The sequence below is a fragment of the Apium graveolens genome, chromosome 2 (genome assembly GCF_009905375.1).
Source record: "Apium graveolens cultivar Ventura chromosome 2, ASM990537v1, whole genome shotgun sequence".
NCBI classification, from domain to species: domain Eukaryota; kingdom Viridiplantae; phylum Streptophyta; class Magnoliopsida; order Apiales; family Apiaceae; genus Apium; species Apium graveolens.
This window is the reverse complement of record NC_133648.1, coordinates 239,333,309-239,342,004: the sequence shown is the minus strand read 5'-3', so window position 1 is coordinate 239,342,004 and position 8,696 is coordinate 239,333,309. Positions and strand designations below refer to the sequence as shown.

The following is an 8,696-nucleotide window of genomic DNA, read 5'->3' as shown; positions in this document are numbered from 1 at the left end:
TAGGGGTCAAAATTTTAACAGTCAAATTTTAATTGAATAAAATTTTCTAAGTACACATGGTTTGTGTAATGGTCCCCGGGAAGGGGTTTAAAATTTTAATTGAATAAAATTTTCTAAGTACACATGGTTTGTGTGATGGTCCCCGGGAAGGGGTTTAAAATTTTAATTGAATTAAATTTTGTAAGTACACATGGTTTGTGTAATGGTCCCCGGGAAGGGGTTTAAAATTTTAATTGAATAATTTTTTTTAAGTACACATGGTTTGTGTAATGGTCCCTGGAAGGGGTTTAAAATTTTAATTGAATAAAATTTTTCGAAGTACACATGGTTTGTGTGATGGTCCCCGGGAAGGGGTTTAAAATTTTAATTGAATAAAATTTTCCAAGTACACATGGTTTGTGTAATGGTCCCCGGGAAGGGGTTTAAAATTTTAATTGAATAAAATTTTCTAAGTAATATAGCGAATGACAGTAGGATAATCTTGAGCTATGGGGTGCTCAAGGTGGGATTTTCATTTAAATCACAATACGACAAAAATACATTCCGGGGAAAACGTTGAAAATTACACCAAGATGTCATAGCCTAAAAGTAGAGGAGATCCCGGGATGTACGCTTTACCTTTACTGGTAGAATTTCCTTAGGCGGGCTCCGTGCCAAGTGTTTGGGACTTCGGTTCCACTGAGATAGCTTAGCTTGTAGGTTCCTGATCGGAGCACTTCTTTAACCCTATAGGGGCCTTCCCAGTTGGGTTGGAATTTTCCTTGATTGGCTAGGTCCGAGGCCTCGGTGTGCCGGAGTACCAAGTGTCCCGCTTCGTACTATCTGATTTTTGCCTTCTTCCCAAAGTAGAGCTTTGTCTTTTCTTTGTATCCTTCCATCCTTTTTACTGCCGTGTCTCTTACCTCGTCTAGGAGCTCCAGGTTGGTCTTAAGTCCCTCAATATTTGAGATCTCGTCGAAGTTGACGACTCTGTGGGAAGGGGACCCTGTTTCGATTGGTATGCGGGCTTCAGTACCGTATGCCAGCTTGAAGGGGGTCTCATTGGTTCCCGTTCTGGGGGTGGTTCTGTAGGACACAGGACTTTCGGAAGCTCATCAGGCCAAGTTTTCTTGGACTCTTCTAGTCTTTTTTCCAGGCCCCGAAGTATGGTTCTGTTAGTTACTTCGACCTGTCCATTCCCCTGAGGATGTGCGACCGATGCTCTTTTGTGCTTGATTTCGAGCTCTTTCAGATATGCCTCGAAGTCGGACCTGAGGAACTGCGGGCCATTGCCGGAGACGAGAAATACCGGGATCCCGAACCTCATGACGATTGAATCCATAAACTTGATACAATCTTGTTGATTGATTGTTCTCATGGCCTTAACTTCTGCCCACTTTGTCATGTAATCAATGGCTACCAGGACGTAGCGGAGGTCACCTTTTGCTGGGGGAAAGGGGCCTATGATATCTATGCCCCAAACAACAAATGGGATCGGAGATAATACCGATGCCGGAAGGCTGGGGCTTTGCCTGGGAACGCTGCTGAATTTCTGGCACTGGGGGCATCTCTTAACATAGTCAATGGAGTCGGAATGGACTGTGGGCCAGTAATATCCTTGCCTGATGACTTTGTAGGCTAGAGCTTTGGCCGCTAGGTGATCTCCGCATATGCCTTCGTGAACTTCCCGGAGATAATAATTTGCCTCATCCGGTTCCACACACTTCAGGGTGGGTGCTGAAAAAGTTCTTCTGTATAACTGGCCATCTTCCAGGAAGAAATGAACAACTTTGTGCTTTAAGTATCTAGCTTTGTTCTGGTCTTCTGGGAGCGTCCCATCCTTTAAGTAAGCTATGTAGGGGGTCATCCAATTGTCTGCGCTCCCGATGCACAAGACCTCCGCTCGCTCTGTGCTAGGTGTCTTGAGTTCTTCGAAGTACACTGAACTGGCGAGGTCCGAAGTATTTTGTACGAGCTTGGACAACTCATCTGCTTTTGAGTTCTCTTCTCTGTTGATCTGAAGTATGGTGATGTCGGGGGTGGTTTCCAGGATATTCCGTACCATTGCCTGGTATTGTGCCAATGTTGGATCTTTCGCAATATATTCTCCACTGGTTTGCTTGACCACAATCTGAGAATCACTGTAGATAATCATCTTTGAAACACCAAGAGATTTTGCCAATTTGAGCCCGGAGATGAGTGCCTCATATTCAGCCTGATTATTCGTTGCCTTGAAGCCGAAAGTTATTGCCTGTTGAATGGTGAAGCCCTCCGGGCTGATTAGGATGAGGCCTGCTCCGGATCTTTCGGCCGTGGATGATCCATCCACATAAAGCTTCCAGAATTCCGTTTACGGGTTGGTTTCTTCCGGGGTTACCTCTTGGGAGGAGGGTAGTCGTTGCTCCGGGAAGGTGCATTCCATGATGAATTCTGCTAAGGCCTGGGCTTTTATCGCCGTGTGTGGCACGAACTTGATGTTAAATTGGCTTAATTCAATGGCCCAATTAACCAGCCTTCCGGAGGCATCTGGCTTGTGGATGATCTTCCTGAGCTGCTGATCTGTGACCACTCTAATCTCTCGGCCTTGGAAGTATTGCCTCAGCTTCCTGCTGGAGTGCACAAGGGCCAAGGCGAATTTTTCCAAGTTTGGGTACCGAGTCTCGGCATCCTTGAGGACTTGGCTGACATAGTAGATGGGGCTTTGCATTCCTCCTTCCTCCCGGACCAGGGCCGAAGAGACAGCCTTGGGGCCGGCGACGATGTAGAGGGATAAAGGCTCTCCGGGCTTGGCTTTTGATAGCACCGGGGGGTTCATCAGGTGCCTCTTGATTTCTTCAAAAGCTGTGTGGCATTCTGGGGTCCAATCCACTACCTTCTTATTCCAGACACTTTTTAGCAACTCGAAGAATGGGAGACATCTTTCCGCCAGCTTCGGGATGAAGCTGCGCAGGGCCGCTAGGCATCCAGCCAACTTCTGGATGTCCTTCTGAGTGTGAGGTATCTTCATTTTTATTGTGGCGCTGATTTTATCCGGGTTTTCTTCTATTCCTCTTTCACTGACCAAGAATCCCAAGAATTTGCCTGAAGGTACCCCGAATGCACATTTCTCCGGGTTCAGCTTCATGTTGTATCTCCTCAGGTTGTCAAAACACTCCTTGAGGTCTTTTATGTGATCTGGGACTTTGAGTGACTTGGAGATCATGTCGTCTACATAAGGTTCCATATTTCTCCCCAGTTGGCTTTTGAAAATTGTGTTCATCATTTTCTGGTAGGTGGCTCCGGCGTTGATGAGCCCGAAAGGCATCATGATGAAGGCATAGACTGCCCTATGAGTGATGAAGGCTGTTTTGGCGATGTCTTCGGGATTCATGCTGACCTGGTTATATCCTGAAAAGGTGTCCATAAAGTTGAGCATGGTGTGGCCCGAAGTTGCGAATATTTGGGAGGGGATAGGAATCTTTGGGACATGCAACGTTGAGGCTCGTGTAGTCGACACACATTCTCCACTTTCCATTCGGTTTCTTGACTAGAACCACATTGGCGAGCCAGTCGGGATACTTGATTTCGCAGATGATTTCAGCCCTGAGTAGCTTTTCTATTTCTTCGTCTATTGCTTGCTGTCGCTCGGGGGAAAAGTTTCTCCTCTTCTGCTTGATCGGTCTTCTCCTCGGGTCTACGTCCAGACTGTGCGTTGCCACGGACTGGTCGATCCTGGGCATATCTTCCGGTGCCCATGCGAATACATCCGCATATTCCCTTAACAACAAGATGAGCTCTTCCTGGAAGGATGTCTCCAGGCCTTTTCCAATTTTCAACTTCCGGGTGGGGTTCCCGGGATGCAATCCTATCTCCACTGTCTGGGCAGCAGGTTCTACCTTGGTTTTCTCTTTGATCTCCACAAATTTCTGTATCCGGGCGTCGGCGTTGGTTGCGCTGTATCTTGAATCCTCTATCATGTTGACGTTCAACCTTAGCCTTTTGCTGAAATGTTCACGATGCTTCTTGCGGCTTTGGCCTTTGGGTAAGGCCATCGCTTTCTTTCTGTTTTCTGGGTCAGTTTCGGCCATGACCAGTGCTTGTCCGTTGCATTTTCCCAATGTGCCCCGGTCCCCTCTGAGTTCTCTGATGCCTCCCGGGGTGGGAAATTTCAGCTTCAAGTGAATTGTGGACGGGATGGCCCGAAGCTTGGTGATGGTGGGTCTTCCCAGAATCATGTTATAAGAGGATGCAACACTTATCACGTAGAACTTCATGACATGAGATACCTGTCGGGGTGCGGTACCAAAGACCATGGGGAGGTATATTACCCCGCGGATCGGGATCATATTGTTCCCGAACCCGTAGAGGGGGTCTTTGAGGCATGGATCCATGCGGAGGTGTCCAACTTCATCCTGCTAAGGGTATGTTCAAAGACAATATTAGATGAGGAACAGTTATCAACCAAAATTCTTTGTACCTCATTGTCGACGATGTCGAGAGTCACGACCAGGGCTTGGTTGTGCTCGGGATCCAGGCCCTCATAATCGACATTGGAGAAATATATGCGTTCATCTTCAGCAGGCTGGATCATCAGGACATCATTGTCCACATCTGGACTCCGGGGTGAGGAGGAGGTTCCTCCGAAGATCATGTTGACCACATGTTTGCCGCTGCCACAGGGCTTATCTCTGTCATCGAGTCTTCTTTGTAGGTACTGGTTTATGTTGCCCTTTTTGATTTGGTCTTCAATGAACATTTTGAAAGAGAAGCAGTTTTCCGTGGTGTGGCCATGATCCTCGTGATACCCGCAATGTTTGTCTCGGGCCCTGTTCCCGGGGGGTACCAACAGCGGCTTCAGGGGGTAATAAAAGGGTTTTCCCTTGACTTCTCTTAAGATGTCGGCCCGGGGCCGGTTGAGCGGAGTCCATTCGGGTTCCGGTTTTGGCTCCCTTTTGGGCTTGGGCTTCCTTTCCATCTTCTGCGATCTGGAGTAGTCGTCCCGGGGTAGGGTCCCCCGGGATTGCTGCACATAATTGGTCTGTCTGTCTGTCTTGTGTCTCTTTTCTTTTCCGTAGGTGGAGCGGCGTTCCGGAGACTCATCATCTTCCCGGATCCGCCTGTTCATCTTCATTGAGGTGAGGAAGTCATTTTCTTTGATAAACTTCGAAGCCATCGCATAAGCCGAGGCAAGGCTTTGGGGCTCCCTATGGATCAGGTCCTTCACGTAGCCTTCACATGAAACCGGGTGGAGATTACGCCGGAAAATATTCACGGCTTCCTTCTCCTCAAGGTTGGAGAGCTGGTTGACTGATTCCTGGAACCTCTTGATGAATTTTGGTTGAGTTTCTCTGCTTTTCTGTTGAATGGTTTCCAAGTGGCACATCTAGAGCTCGTTCATACGGTTCGCCCTGAACCTCTTGAGGAATATCTCCCGGAAGTCCTTCCAAGAGTCGATGCTCCGGGAGGAGATTCTACTGAACCATTTCTGTGCCCCTCCCTTTAGTGTTGAAGTGAAGAAATGACATTTGGTGGGTCATTATAATCATATATGATTGAGATCTGTTCAAAGTAGTTGAGATGTTCTTCGGGGTCGGTGATAAGTGGAATTTTATACCACTTAGTGCGTCTTAAAATGGCTTAAATTGGTGTCTTGAAATCAAGTATTTTGTGTATTTGATGTGTTTTTCTAGTGTTTATGCATTTCAGGGTATTAGTTGCATTTCGGGGGAGGAATCATCAAGAATAAGCCTTGGCATGTGTTCACCATTGCGAGAGGAAAGAAATGGACAGATTACGGCGAAGAAACGGAGCAACTCAGGATTTTTTCCAGTAGAGGTCTGAGCGCCCGCTCAGCAATGCTGAGCGGCCGTGCAGTAATGCTGAGCGGCCGCGCAGCAAGTTGAGCGCCCGCTCAGCTATGCTGAGCGGCCGCGCAGGAAGCTGAGCGCCCGCTCAGCTATGCTGAGCGGTCGCGTAGGGTCGGGAAAAGAGGCAGTTTATTTTAGGACTTCTAATTCTGTTTGGCTTCCACTTCTATGTAATCTTAGTTTTATGGGACTATTATATAAGTAGATTTGAGATATTTTTAAGAGAGAAGATAGTAGTATTACGCAAGGAGCGAAGGAGATAAGGAAGAAGACCGATTTAGCATACCGCAACGAAGAGGAAGCATATTTTCTTATGATTCTTGTTTCGTTGTAACGTTGGATGCTAGTTTTCTTACTTTGAACTTATTTACTCTTGTGACGTACTCGGATTTAATATAATTAGTTTAGTTATTATTTTCTTGTGTTTGTTTATCATGATTTCATATGAACCCATGATGACGATAAGTGCTATTATGGGCTAATCGTGATCATGGGGTTGCAACGGATTTATTATGGAATTCTTTAGTAATTGTTTAATACTTTAGTGTGTGATGATTGTATGATATCTAGTATTGGTTGTGCGTATTCGTCTTATGTGCGTCGCGAACATATAAGATAGGGTGTTAATCTCTTGTGAAGCGACGGTGGATCTTGAGATTTAGAACTTGCCATGCTAGCATAGGTTCATGTACGTTGTTCATGATTAGTGGGTAACTCTAACAGTTTTATTTGCCCTATGTAATAAAAAAGGAATAACTTGTGCTTAAATCGTTGTGTTGTCAATTTATGTAGACATATAGGAACTCAACATAATTGATGACTATTCAACTTCTATCTTGATTGTGGATGTTTGGTAGAATGGTATTAGTACAATGAAAGTTGGCTTTTATCAGTTTTGTGTTATTCGATTAATATCATCACTATCACATACTAAAGGTAGAACAATGACTATTAAAGGAAGTAGTAATGAAGTTGTGATCTCATGAGTGTTTTATTATTGATAATTTGAAGTGTTAGTTAAGTGATTAATTAAGTAGTTAATTGTAGTTAATATTTAGTTAACAATTTTAAGTGTTAGTGTCTTAACATTGAGAAGTAATCATACATTGGTTAGTGAGTTTAATTAGACAATAATTTAGTCTGAGTCTCTGTGGGAATGAACTAGAAAGTATTCTATACTACTTGCGAACGTGTATACTTGCGTGAATATTAGCGCGTGTTTTCGCCCTAACAAGTTTTTGGCGCCGCTGCCGGGGACTCGGCGTATTTGTTTAGTTTATGTACTTACCATCATTGGTCATTAGGACTCAGTGATTAGGACGTAATAGTTACTTATTGTTTCCGGTTGTGTTTCAGGTACTTTAGCAAGCGTTTATGCAAACTCGTTCTCGTACTCGCAAGAGGACTTTAGATATAGCTGAGGAGACAGACGAAGTTCTTGATATTCCGGAGAAGTTAGATTTTGAAGATTCGGATTCAGGAACTGAGCGGAAAGAACCAGTAAACATGGGTGATCGTATTGTTCAAGCTGATCCAGCTCTTATGGATTTTTCTCGGCCAAAAATTGATGGCATCCAGTCAAGCATTCTTTATCCGGCTATTCAAGCTAACACCTTTGAAATCAAGCCGGGCACTATTCAGATGGTGCAGAATTCTATTTCTTTTGGAGGAGCGGCAACTGAAGACCCCAATATGCACATAAGGAATTTTGTCGAGATCTGCAGCACTTTTAAGTATAATGGCATGACTGATGAGGCTATCAAGTTGAGGCTTTTTCCATTCTCACTGAGGGACAAGGCCAAAGACTGGTTACATTCTGAACCAGCTGGGTCCATCACTACGTGGCAAGATCTTGCGCAAAAGTTTCTGGTGAAGTTTTATCCGATGGCAAAGACTGCTGCTATGAGGAGTGCTCTTACTCAGTTTGCGCAGCAACCTACTGAATCTATATGCGAGGCTTGGGAACGCTACAAGGAAATGTTGAGAAAATGTCCACATCATGGAATGCCTGATTGGATGGTGATCACTGGTTTCTATAATGGTTCAGGGGCCCAATCTCGGCCCATGCTCGATGCAGCAGCTGGAGGCGCCCTATGGGCTAAAAGCTATACTGAGGCGTATAATCTTATAGAGACTATGGCTGCAAATGAGCATCAAAACCCAACTCAGAGGATGACGTCAGGTAAGGTAGCAGGTATTCTGGAAGTTGATGCAGCCACCGCTATTGCAACCCAGCTCCAAGCGCTATCAATGAAGGTTGATTCTTTGGCTACATATGGAGTTAATCAAATAGCTATGGTTTGTGAGCTTTGTGCAGGTTCTCATGCTACGGATCAGTGTTCTCTTGTCAACGAATCTTTTCAGTATGTGAATAATTATCAGCGACAACAGCAGCCTGTGCCAGCGACCTATCATCCGAATAACAAAAATCATCCAAATTTCAGCTGGGGGAATAATCAGAATGCTATTCACCCACCATATCAGCAAGGAGTGAGTAAACAGTTTAACCCACCTGGATTCCAGCAACCACAGCAGTATGCTACCAGGAAATCATATCCTCAACAGGGAAGTACAGCTGCACCTACTAGTGCTGATTTTGAGGAACTTAAGCTGATATGCAAGAGTCAGGCGGTTTCTATCAAGACCTTGGAAAATTGAATCGGTCAATTAGCCAATGCAGTGCTCAATCGTCAACCTGGCACTCTTCCCAGTGACACGGAAGTACCAGGCAGGAAGGAAGCTAAAGAGCAAGTCAAGGCTATTACCTTAAGGTCTGGAAAAGTTGCTGATGCTGAAAAGGCAAAAGAAGGAGAAGCTGAAATTTGAGATGAAGAATCTAAGCAAAAGGAGAAAGCGGCGGAACCAAGGAAG

At 45.2% G+C, this 8,696-nt stretch overlaps 1 non-coding gene across 1 annotated transcript; it reads right to left on the bottom strand.

Moving 5' to 3' along the window:
* Positions 1-7,724: 7,724 nt before the first annotated feature.
* LOC141709628 (small nucleolar RNA R71) lies at positions 7,725-7,831 on the bottom strand. The gene has a single exon (XR_012570193.1). It is a non-coding gene; the product is annotated as a small nucleolar RNA R71 (small nucleolar RNA).
* Positions 7,832-8,696: the final 865 nt, after the last annotated feature.